General features: G+C 35.9%; 1 protein-coding gene and 1 long non-coding RNA gene across 8 annotated transcripts in view; one reads left to right on the top strand and one right to left on the bottom strand.

Moving 5' to 3' along the window:
• LOC127856950 (N-alpha-acetyltransferase 40-like) overlaps positions 1–1,180 on the bottom strand; it is a 34,983-nt gene extending 33,803 nt beyond the window's left edge. For all 7 annotated transcript variants that reach the window (XR_008038254.1, XR_008038256.1, XR_008038253.1 and 4 more), the window contains exon 1: positions 929–1,180. The gene's annotated coding sequence lies outside the window, so the exon portion shown is untranslated. The remainder of the gene's footprint in view (positions 1–928) is intronic.
• An 8,831-nt stretch (positions 1,181–10,011) lies between these two features.
• LOC127859058 (uncharacterized) lies at positions 10,012–12,486 on the top strand. The gene is made up of 2 exons (XR_008039250.1): positions 10,012–11,580; positions 11,954–12,486. It is a non-coding gene; the product is annotated as an uncharacterized LOC127859058 (long non-coding RNA).
• The last annotated feature ends 1,181 nt before the right edge of the window (positions 12,487–13,667 follow it).

The raw sequence follows: 13,667 nt of genomic DNA, 5'->3' as shown, positions 1-13,667 counted from the left end.
TAGTACAAGACAAATCTTTCAAATTATTGAGGAAAAGTGTAAAAAAAAAAGCTTTATTATTTTACCAATTTCGAATTAGGAATATCAAGTAATGAACCAAGTAATGAACCAATATCTTTAACATTGATGTTAGTCAGGATTGTTATTTCGTTTGTTGACCATTATGTTTACATTAATTTCCTATGACCATTATTTTTAATATCGTCATTTTACCGATTTCCGAACGAGTCACTTTAAATGTAGGTGAAATATTGCCTAAACGCAGCTTTTAACACATAGAACGATTAAAACGTGTTTCATTGTCTTTGAACGGTCAATGCTAAGATGGAGAGGGGGGGGGGGGGATAATACCTAGCCTAGAACGACTCATATTAAGTTTCGTTACAACTTTAGACACGTTCTATTCATTGTCAAAACTCCGTTTTATATATTTTCACCAAAGATATGCAAAACAAACTAAGTTTTATTCACGACTCTTCTCACCAGATATAACGAAATAAATATAGGGCGGTCAACTATACGCCTTAACGATATTTAAAAAAAGTATCATGTTTCCTATATTAACTCAATAAGCATATTGTATATATTGCGCTATGTAATAGAAATAATAGTAATGAGATATTGATTGTCACGTGCGTAATGATCACAATCATTTGCGCATCGTTTTCTTGATTATTCTTTTAATAAGCATTTTGATTGGAAGCTGGTGTATAAATGTGTTGACGTATCAAATACTTTTTGAATAGTCGGAACGCCTCTGAGCAGAGTAAGCATTGCCAGTGTCACGTTCACATTTTATAAAGATATATAACTTTATTGTATCGTTTAAACACAATCTAATTATAATCAATTTCGGCCGTTAATTGCTACAATAATTATTGTATTTATTAGATCTGATGGGATTAAAAAGGATTTGCATGTATCTTACCGAATCCATTTTCCATTACTCTGGTAAGTCCATAGTCGTTCACTGCGAGCTTCACCAGGTCGGCAATAACCTTCCGGCGACGTTCTCTGCTTTCCCTCTCCTCAGCCGATTCGTCCACCTCCTCTTCATTTCTTTTGCATTTACAAAGGCAGTTACCCATTCTATTTCTCTTCAATGATTTATAGAATGATATTAAATAACACGTGTGTATCGATGACAAAGCGCAGTCGATAAATGATTTCCGTTGTCAAGTTGACGACGTCATTTTAATAATACGCATGCGCTAGATATTCACGTCGTGACGCCACAATAAATACAAGAGTTTTCGTTCGTGGGTAATATATATGGTTAATGGGTGATAAATAACGACGCTTAAAGTCGTATGAATGAGTGTGGTTTTATTTGCGTCATGTCGTATAAATGTAGCAAACTACAACGCGCGTGTTTGATTAAATTTTGCACAGAAAAAAGGCCCCATTCAAAATTGCACAAAATAGGCTAATCTTTTCCTAAATTACTTTAAAAAATTCCCAATAAATAGTTTCCCCATTTTTGTTTTCATAGATTTCAACTTTAAATTAATTTCCCTATAAATCTGTATAAATTTGAAACTTGAAACTTGTTTATTTGCCTAAACGCCTATTACTATGAAAATACATATTCAATGGCGTTTTACAATAAGCTGAAAATAAAACAAGTTAAAAAATATATAAATAATAAACCAATGATAAACCTGGTAAAAGTATTCAATGGCGTTTAACAATAAGCTGAAAATAAAACGAGTTAAATAATATATAAATAATAAACCAATTATAAACCTGGTAAAAGTATTCAATTATGGCGTTTTACAATAAGCTGAAAATAAAGCAAGTTAAACAATATATAAATAATTATCCAATGATAAACCTGGTAAAAGACGTAAATTCGGGGTTATTTAAAACATTGAACCACATACGGTATTTCGATTAAAATACATTATCTCAGAAAAAGGCATAACAATCACGGAAAAGGTAAGTTTTTAAATTCTTCTTAAAAGATTCTAAAGAATTCGATTATCTAAGATTCTGAGGCAAGGAATTCCAAAGTCTCGGCCCAGCGGTACTGAAGCTCCTGTCACTGAATGTCTTTCGCTTATTGAACGGAACGTCATATGGGTCCATGTTAGAGCCGCATGACCGCAGACCTTGTCTATTTGGAGAATGTTTCGTTAGCAGTTCAGTGAGGTAAGTCGGGGCCTCATCATTTGAGCACTTGAACATGAATGTAAGTAGTTTGAATGGTATCCTTGCTTTGATCGGCAACCAGTGCAAATCATATAACGCTTGTTTCGAACTGTCAGACTTGCTTCGTTGTAAAACCAATTTGGCGCACATATTCTGAATCCATTGCATTTTGTTGATTTCGCACTCTCCCACACCGTACAGAATTACGTTACAATAGTCAAGGTGTGATAGAACAAGGGAGACAATGAGAATTTCTGCGGACTGTCTTGTAAGATACTTTCTAATGCTTTTGATCCAAAAGTAGTTTAACATGGAAGAACGACATTTCATTGATACATGTTTTTTTTAAACATAGGGATTCATCAAGGAATGCACCAAGGTACCGTATTGTTGGCTCTCGCTGGATTATGTCCCCTGCAATGTTTACTTCCTTTGTATGGATTTTCTGGAGTTGTTTCCGACTGCCAAAGAAAATAAACTCCGTTTTGATGTGTTCATTTTAAATTTATTTGCATTCATCTAGTGGTTAATAGTAAATGCACATTTTTCAAGTTCAGTGATTGCTTTCTTTTCATTTATAGTGGACGGCTTAAAAGTCGTCTTGGCAATGTGATCATCAGCCAACCCATATACTGATATATTTTCTGGGATGACATCAAATAGAGTACCAGCATAGGCAAGGTATAACCATGGTCCTAAGCAACTTTCTTGTGGTACACTGCATTACAGGGGGCGCGCCGTTGACCGTCCGTCATTCACATGAACAGTGCAACAACGACCCCTCAAATATGAGTTCATCCAAGCAAGTGCCGTGTCTTGAATACCATAATGGGCCTAAAGCACGTCAACCAAAATGTCGTTGTCCACGGTATCCAAGGCTGCACTGTCAATGGCGATCATGGCTGTTATTTCCTGGTTTTCCATGCAGGTAAATATGTCATTTACGAGCCTCAGTGAAGCAGATTCGCAGGAATGATGCCGACGGTAGGCGGATTGGTTCTTCGGTAGAAGCTTATGCGCGTCAACATGTACATTTAAACGAAGTAACACTGCTTTTTCAATCAGTTATAAATTGAACCATAGTAAATATAATATTCAGAACACCTTAGATCTCAATTTTAAAATAGTTGTTAGCAAAACAAAGCACGAAACATAACACAAATTAAAAACAAGATGTGTTTGTGAAACACTATGTCCCCGTATATGACGTTTGACCTTGGAGGATGACCTTTACTTTGACCCTTCACCACTCAAAATGTGCAGCTCCATGAGATACACATGCATGTCAAATATAAAATTGCTAGCTTCAATATTACAGAAGTGACATTACATGAGCAATTTTGACCCATATATTTGACCTTGAAGGATGACCTTGACCTTGACCTTTCACCACTCAAAATGTGCAGCTCCATGAGATACACATGCATGCCAAATATCAAGTTGCTATCTTGAATATTGAAATATTGCAAAAGTGTACATTAAATGAGCGATTTTGACCCATATATTTGAACTTTGACCTTGAAGGATGACCTTGACCTTGACATTTCATCAATCAAAATGTGCAGCTCCATGAGCATGCCAAATATCAAGTTGCTATCTTGAATATTGAAATATTGCAAAAGTGTACATTAAATGAGCGATTTTGACCCATATATTTGACCTTTGACCTTGAAGGATGACCTTGACCTTGACCTTTCACCACTCATAATGTGCAGCTCCATGAGATACATATGCATACCAAATATCAAGTTGCTATCTTCAATATTGCAAAAGTTATTGCAAATGTTAAAGTTGGCGCAAACAAACCAACAGACCAACAGACAGGGCAAAAACAATATGTTCCCCACTACTATAGTGGGGGACATAAAGTGGGGGACATAAAAATAAACAGGTAAACATGACGCGATTTTTTCTATTCCGAAAGTCCCCGGCCCCTTCTAAAAATGGTGGGAAAAAAGCTGAATACAATCAAACTCTATGTTAATTTGTATTCTAAACAACAACTTATGAAGTTAATGTATGGCAATTAGCCACTTTCGTCAAATGGAGGACCAATCAGTTATGATAATAATGTGTCTTAATGTATGGCAAACAGTCACTTGCCTCAAATGAAAGACCAATAAGTGATGTTAAGAATGTGTCTAAAACTCGTAATGTATGGCAATTAGGCACTTTCCTAAAATGCAGGACCAATAAGTTATAATACGAATGTGTCTTAATGTATGGCAATTAGTTACTTGCATCAAATGAAGGACCAACAAGTGATGATAAGAATGTGTGTTAATGTATGGCAATAAGTCACTTGCATCAAATGAACGACCAATGAGTGATGATAAGAATGTGTGTTAATGTATGGCAATAAGTCACTTGCCTCAAATGAAGGGCCAATGAGTGATGATAAGCATGTGTCTTAATGTATGGCAATTAGTCACTTGCATCAAATGAACGACCAATGAGTGATGATAAGAATGTGTGTTAATGTATGACAATTAGTCACTTGCATCAAATGAACGACCAATGAGTGATGATAAGAATGTGTGTTAATGTATGGCGATAAGTCACTTGCCTCAAATGAAGGACCAATAAGTGATGATAAGAATGTTTCTTAATGTATGGCAATAAGTCACTTGCATCAAATGAACGACCAATAAATGATGATAATATTGTGTCTTAATGTATGCCAATTATTCACTTGCCTCGAATGAAAGAAAAAAAGTGATGATAATATTGTGTCTTAATGTATGGCGATTAGTCACTTGCCTCAAATGAAGGACCAATAAGTGATGATAAGATTGTGTCTTAATGTATGGCAATAAGTCACTTGCATCAAATGAAGGACCAATCAGTGATGATAAGAATGTGTCTTAATGTATGGCAATAAGTCACTTGCATCAAATGAAGGACCAATCAGTGATGATAAGAATGTGTCTTTATGTATGGCAATAAGTCACTTGCATCAAATGAAAGACAAATGAGTGATGATACTGACTTAATGTATGGAAATTAGTCACTTGCCTCAAACGAAGGATCAATACGTTATGATAAGAATGTGTCGTAATGCATGGCGATAAGTCACATGCCTCAAATGAAGGACCAATAAGTGATGATAAGAATGTATCTTAACTTATGGCAATTAGTCACTTGCCTCGAATGAAGGACAAATACGTGATGATAAGGATGCATGGTAATTAGTCACTTGCCTTAAATGAAGGACCAATAAGTGATGATAAGAATGTATCTTAATGTATGGCAATTAGTCACTTGCCTCAAATGAAGGACCAATGAGTGATGATAAGAATGTTTCTTAATGTATGACACTTTCCTCAAGTAAAGTACCTTTAAGTGATGTTAAGAATGATCTCCTGATGATGTAACTGGCGTTTCACCTTTTTACTCTAGTTGTCTTTTTATTAGTCCCCTACCGGTTGCACCGAAGGGGACTTATGGTTTGCGCTCTGTGTGTCCGTCAGTCCGTCAGTCTGTGAGTCTGTCACACTTTTCTTGATTCTGTGATAACTTTAAAAGTTCTTAATATTTTTTCATGAAACTTGGAACATGGATAGATGGCAATATGGAAATTATGCAAGTCATTTCATTTTGTTCTTACGTCTAAAATTCTGGTTGCTGTGGCAACTAATAGACTAGAAATACTGCTGAAAATTGTGGTTTTCTGGATCCTGCGATCACTTTTAAAGTTCTTGATATTTTTTCATGAAACTCGGAACATGGATAGATGACAATATAGACATAATGCACGTCATTTCATTTTGTTCCTATGTCTAAAATTCTGATTGCTGTGGCAACAAATAGACTAGAAATACTTTTGGCAATGGTGGTTTTATGGATCCTGCGAAAACTTTATAAGTTCTTAATATTTTTTCATGAAACTTGGAACATGGATAGATGGCAATATGGATATTGTCAGTTTTTTTGTTCCGGTTCAAATTTAAGGCCCTATTCTCAATGCAAAAAGTATATATTGGGACCTACAAATTCCCAATAAAAGGTTAAAAAAAAAATTTAGAAGGGAAAAATACGTAAAGGGCCTTCTCAAAGAAGAAAAAAAAACTTGCGACGGCAATTATCAGACCATAGTCTACGAACTCCTGTAGCAGTTGCTTCCATTCGCTGCACGTATCAAAATACATGTTACATCACCATCGATAGATGAAGCATTCATGATCACAATGGGGGACTGATCGGGGATGTGTGTACAAGGCGATAAGAACACATTGCCTAGAGGCTTATCTCGATTGGCGAGCGTTAATCCCTTTGTTTATCAGGGACAATAAAACATAACTGCTCTTTTGTTTTAAGGGAAAGTATACTGTGGGCCCTTGCACGAGAGAAAAAATTGCAGTGGACCGATTATTAAAAAAAAATCATAGTTCGACAGACAGCTGGGGGGGCGGGCCCCTGGGCCCATGGCCTGGGTACGGGCCTGATTATGCACGTCATTTCATTGTGTTCCTACGTCAAAAATTATGGTTGCTATGGCAACAAATAAAAAATATTCTGACAATGTTGGAATTTCTGACAATGGTGGAGCCGGTAGGGGACTTTTATTGCTTGGCAATAGCCTTGTATCTCCTTTCTTGCATTTTCATATCAAGCTGATTAAATCTCAAACAAATCTTCAATCAGTACGGTTTTCAAAAAGCATTATTCTCTATTTGCAAAGTAAGAATTTGTTCGCATATTTCATAAGCATTCTTATTTTCGTGTAAGAACATGCATTTCATAAATTTAATAAAATCGATTATTTTACCGTATTCCTGTACAAGTATGCAAATTTCTCTTCTTCGTGAACATGTGTTACCGAAGCTGTAATTGGTTATTTTGACGATAACCGCTTATAACTTCTGCGGCATAACGGACATTTGTTACTACTGGAAGTACTACCTTTATCTTACGTGACGGTGTATCGACGTTTCCAAGCAAACCTGACACGCTGGAGAACATTCAGCAGTGTCCGTATGAAGCGACCGACATCTTGGTATACCATCATAAACATTATACGATGCTTTTATTGCTGCGATTTAATGAGAACACTAAAAGGCTTTACATACAGTGTCGCATGGTCATATGGAGACCCCATCTGGGAATACGGGCCTGTATGCATGTGAATAACGTTCCGCTTCTTTGTTTATTTTTTCTTTTAACGGGAGTCTCTTGGCGAAAATCTTGTTTAGGCAGAAAATGCCGTTACCGATTAGCCTGTGTGCACTACAGAGGCTATTCAGGGACGACGCTTTCCGCTTGTATGACCCTTTTCTACAACGGGACTCAATTTAACCAGTCGGGATTTAAAATTTAACCAACGTGTCCATTTTTGTTGCAAAGTTATGTCTAGATCATTATAAAGTATTTATCAAGTACACTCAAGAACACGAAATTACACAACAGCAAAGATAAATAAAGAAGATCATTTGCATGAAATGAAAATAAATTAATTGCATTTAAGTATGATTGTTGGCGGGGTGAATGCACTTCAAAATATTCAGAAAATACTTACAACAACCTCTTGAAAATAACCATATGAGGAGTTATTATATAGCGCGTTAGTTGATACCGGAGCCTTAAAGCCTTACACATCGGACGTGTTTGAGTAAATAGAAGATAGAAACACGTTGTTCTCTATGTTCACTAAGTTTTATTATGTTATAACTCCCAACAAAATTATTGTTTGTTAAAGCAAGCCGAATTCGTGCACATATGCACTAGAGTATTTGTTGCGCATTTACAGTTGCTGAGCTGATGCTTTCTTGTTCACGGTCATTTCATGCGTGTCACCTATAAATTATTATATGCACTACTTAACGATAGCCTCTATCCTGCTTTACGTCACAAAATAATTGTGGTATATTTGAACAAACGGTTTGTTTGTTTAACTAAATTAATCTTCATCGTTTCTGTTTTTATGGTGTTGTTATATCACGTTTCCCATTAAAACTTTACCATGCTCAATTAGTGAAGTACCGATTACTCTAAAATGAAGTAAACAGTGCATTCGAATAAACACATTTTATCAGCATCATGTTTATCAAACGTTGGAAATGAATTTTAGCATAATATTTTTGTAGAGCGAAACGAATTTAAATATTCTAACCCCCCAATTCATAACAAATACAGTACTACATTTGAGCGGCTAGTTACTGATGATATCGAGCCGTTTATTTTTTAGCAAACGAAAGTGCTTTGTCGTTGTATTTCAAACAGAACAGAACATAACAGAATTTATACGAATGTGTAAGTAGAGCATACGGGATGGATGTCAGCATGAAGAAGTCGAAGATCATGGTGAACAGAACGACCAGCAACAGCGCAGACGTCACCATGAACGGAGAGAAGCTAGAAGAAGTGACCAGCTTCAAGAACTTGGACGCACAACTGTCTAAGGATGGTACCAGTACCGATGAGGTCCGAATAAGAATTGCCATGGCGACCGCAACAATGGCCAGACTGAGCAGGTTGTTGACAAACAGTTCCATCAGCTTCTCCATCAAGTACACTATGTATGTCCCTCGTAGTCATAATCCTACTCTACGGCTGCGAGACCAGGATGCTTCGCGAGGACACAGAACTGTTCCGCATCTCCCACACGGAGCACAAGACCAACGTGTTCGTCCGGAACATGACTGCAACACTTGTTGGTCCACAAGAGCCCTACTGGCAACCGTCAAACGACACGTCACCAGACACAACTCTATGTGCAAGACTGTTCTCCAGGGCACGCTAGAGGAAGTTCGACGTGGAGGCCGTCAGAAAAAAAACCTGGATGGATAATGTTTAAGTGTAGACATCACTTCCCATAGAATAATTACTCTAAGCAGCGAACAACAGACCTGATTGAAGGAGGATTTGTGTATCGACGTCCCTCATTTCCCAAAAACGACCAAACCGGTCAAGGGGTCGAGGATGATGATGATGATGATGATGATGATGATGATGATGATGATGATGATGATGATGATGATGATGATGATGATGATGGTGATGATGATGATGATGATGATGATGATGATGATGATGATGATGATGATGATGATGATGATGATGATGATGATGATGATGCTGATGATGATGATGATGATGATGATGATGATGATGATGATGATGATGATGATGATGATGATGATGATGATGATGATGATGATGATCATGATGATGATGATGATGATGATGATGATGATGATGATGATGATGATGATGATGATGATGATGATGATGATGAAAAAGAAAAAGAAAAGAAGAAGAAGAAGAAGAAGAAGATGATGATGATGATGATTATGATGATGATTATGTTAATACATTATCGTCAGTGTTGAGCATATTATAGTACACATATCAAAAGGTAATATGAAAATAATGTTATCCTACAGTAATATTATCACTGAAATTTTGAATCAATATTGAACTATTCGAATGTATCTGTGGATATAAATCCTCCCAGTTAACAATATTCTGCAGCAGTAACGACATTGCCTCTTACTGTTATTTATCTTTAACATATTTTAAGGTAAATTCTTTTTAATGATTTTATTTAATACAAAACCATTACCCACACATTGACATTAATAGTAAAGTATTGGTGAAGCAAATGCAGCGTTCACAATTTGTTTTGTTGTAAGATAAAAGTCGTTGCAATTACAAAATGCTGCAAGTGTAAAAACAGTGCCTAGATAATTCAAAACAGCAAATGGACCGACTGTTGGTCCATTATATGTATATTATTAATTTGCTTATAAAACCCTGCAGTTTCGCAAACCAGTATTGTGTTTTTGAAGTATCTAGTGTAATACATAGAGGATATTTGTTGGTTTCGGTAGCATATCGAATTTAATTCACGAGTGATCATAGAAATTTATATTTTCACGAGTGGCGTAGCCACGAGTGAAAATATTTTTTTCTATGATCACGAGTGAATTAAATTCGATATGCTACCGAAACCAACAAATTTTCTTTTTATTTTATGCTTATTTTTGTAGTTTTGTTAATTTTCCGAATTTGCCTCATTAAGTTTCCCCGTGGGGTGCCTCAATTTTTAGAACGCACACAGAACTTACTACACAAGAAAATAGTTCACATCTGTAAAAAGTGTATTACTATTAAAATCAATGTTTTATTCAACATATATCTTTTTCATACTTTATACATTCAATATTATTACAAACAATAGTTTAATTTAAATTATTATGAAATTAATAGTGTTGCATATACTGGCGTAGTAATTTGTGTATTCAACTGATCTCAAAGTTACGAAAGTGCTCGCCATGTTGAACAACACTTTTACGACTTGCTGGATTAATAACACATAACTGGATTAAACTAGGAACGCAAACATATTTCAACAGTGTTTTTGTGCTAAATGGTTTCGATATCAATCACTGTCACTCTCTGCAATAAGACGGATTCGCTTGTAGTGTCGCTGTACAGGGGAATCTGCGGTTACCGCCGGTGTAACTGTACGGGATGGAGATTGCCTCTGGTGATTGACTACGTTCTGTGTCTGGGAAAGGCCCATGTAAGATTCAGAGTTGTGAAAATTAAATGTTACATTGCCCTGGAAATGTGAGTTGACAAAAAATCCTCGGGCCATCGGAAAATCACTTGATGCAGGTGTGGCTGACGCAGTGGCAGTGGCTGTGCGGTTGTGCTTTTCAACTGACTGGTTTGAATGAGAAAGTATTTTTGAAATATTTTTTGACTGTTCCTTGTTCAAACTGCTGTAATTATTTAAGCTGTTAATATTTCTGTGCCCTGAAATCTGTATTATTTGATGAGCAGGAACATTCTCGTCATTCAGCTTCTGAATCAAGTGCTTTCTTGCACTGAAAAATGTTTATATCTATGGTAAAAATAAAATCAATATTCAACGGTACACATGACATATTACATAAGATATAAGTTGTAATTGTTTTGTGTGCTCTTGAAACACTTCAATAAATACATGGTGGTCTGTCAAGTACTGGATGTAATGGAACCGGAAAGTAGAGGAATAGTACTAGTCGAGTACAGGAGATTTTATGAATTAAAATTTTGAGTGTTGTAGCATGAAAATTGGACAAACAACACCTATTTAATAAATGGGAGGTAAGTGATTTTTATTATATATTTTAGTCTTGTTATGAAAGTAGTGTATATAATATGGGGTTTTGACCTGTATGGGGTGATTCTTGGCTCTTGAATACCAGCATCTGTTTTCATCTCGGTCATTATGCTGTATAGCTTGTTTATTCCCATGGCAGACTTCCTGAACCAGCATTGCTGTGTCTTGTTGCCAGGAGTTAAGAAGAAGGGGCTGTCTTCTGTCATCATGTCAACAGGGCGTTTGTCGGCATATAGCTTGTAGAGATGCACCGGATCTCTGTCAGGTTGTTCGGGAACTGCATATGCCCGTGGCTTGACTTTCCTATGAATAGTTAAAATGTGTGTTGCATTAAATGTTTTGTTTAAATTAAATACTATTCCACCAAAAGTGAAGTCTACTGTATATTAATAATACAAATAAGAATTATATTGTAAAAAAAGGTCTATAAATTCACTTGTGATAATAGAAAATATATATTTTCAATTGTGGCTTCGCCACTCGTAAAAATAATAATTTCTATGATCACTCGTGAAATAAAATCGATATTCTACCTTAACCAACAAATATCCTCCATGTTTGTATTATTTTTACTAAAGAAAAATTCCATTTAAATATTTTATAAACAGTACCAGTTTTTATATAAATAAAAAATTATCAATTCAGATTTGTGTACAAATATATTAAAGTAGGAAAATCACCTTATATCCCTAGGATTTTCACCAGTACGGGTTTTTGTCTGACGCTCAGTGTCGAAGGTGATGAATTCTTCACCAGTTTCAAAATCGATTCCAAGGCTGACATCACCCCAGCATAGGGTGTGAATTTCCTTGCCGGTTCTCATCCCAAAATGGGTTGTACATATAAGCCACAGTGAGTGTAATAGAGCTCTTGGGCTTGATTCTCCCAGAGTTTTAGCTGCGTACATAGCTTCAATATGTTCATTTGTTAATGCCTGGGCTTGATGCGGTTTATTTCCATAACCTTCTTTTTTCAGAGCTTTTTGTTTACTTTTTAATACTTCCCTCACTTTGGCAAATTCAGGGTCATTTATCAAAGAGTGCTTGTAGTTCATGTGCCTTAAATGCCTGTCGATTGAGCTTAAAAATGCCCTCAAAGATGTGGGTTCATACTCTGATCCATCTTTTTTAGTCACACCCAACAAAAACTCGCAGACCAGAGGGTTCAATTCATGAGGAGGTATAGTTTCAATATTTCTTGCCTCATTTTTGTGACTTTTTAGGAAAGTTTTGAAAAGTCTGATGTCATTGTCGGTTTTCTTTTTTGTATTTAAATTTTCGTTTTCAAGCAGAAAGCTATCCACACTTACAGATCTGAAATTCCTTGTTGGTGTTGATGTTGGGTTTTGTTCTTTTTCTTCCTGTGCTGTGTTGATGCTGTTACCAGTGGATGTGGGGCTGATGTTGCTGCTCCTGCTGTTGGTGCTGCTGATGTTATTTCTTGTGATTTTGAAGCGCTGTCATCATCTTGTTCATTTATTTCATTAAAAAAGTCATCAAAGTCAAAGATACTTGAGAAAAGAAGATTTATTTCATTGTTTTCCAATTCATCCATTGCTGTTAAAGAGTTAAGCAGCAGACGAAATAATTATGTTTAAGGGAGGTAAATGTGTGTTTCAGGTTCAAGTAGACTAGTCTCCCTTGAATGAAAATTGCAATTGAGGCTCACCATGGGGTTATTGGGGAAGTAGTTCCAGTATCTAACTGAAACAGTGAAAAATAACGATATTTTTCACTGTTATGTTTCACTGTTTGAAACAGTGAAATACCACTTTTATTTCACTGATATTTCTCTATAAACCACCGGAAAGCATAAAATAAATATTGTACATCAATATGAACACATATAATAGCAATACCATCAACGAACAACAACAAATGCTTGGAAAACACACTCAGCATCTTCTCATGCACAATCATTTTGTAGCATAATCAATAAAAACATCGCATAATACTAGTAAATAAAAAAAAATGAACACTCGATTTAAAAGCATGTGTTGCTATTAATTTAACCCTGTACGTATGTAATAGATATATCTAGTATACACGGTTGCAAGTCCTTGTTCTTTGTTGTTGTTAAAATCGAATTGATAACACATACACGGACTACCGGTGGAAGAGCTATATTCGGAAACTTGGATCGAGTTTTTACATAGACTGTTCCGTGTCTTCATTGAAACGATGAAAATACTAATTAATTGAACGATAGCCCCATCTTAAAAGAACCTAATACAGACTCCGAAATGCAACATGTTATAGAGGAATAGCAGTTACATAGTATGTATGTAAAGCATACTTTAGCATCAGAGCACACAAACGGATTTCGCGAAAAAGGAGCACTTGAGACCAAATTTCAACGTTTACGTCAATAATGAAGAGCCGCTTGCGTACTCGTAAACTAACTTATA

This window comes from Dreissena polymorpha, chromosome 14 (genome assembly GCF_020536995.1).
Source record: "Dreissena polymorpha isolate Duluth1 chromosome 14, UMN_Dpol_1.0, whole genome shotgun sequence".
Classification (NCBI taxonomy): domain Eukaryota; kingdom Metazoa; phylum Mollusca; class Bivalvia; order Myida; family Dreissenidae; genus Dreissena; species Dreissena polymorpha.
Note: the sequence above shows the minus strand (reverse complement) of the source record. Positions and strands in the feature narration are given on the sequence as shown.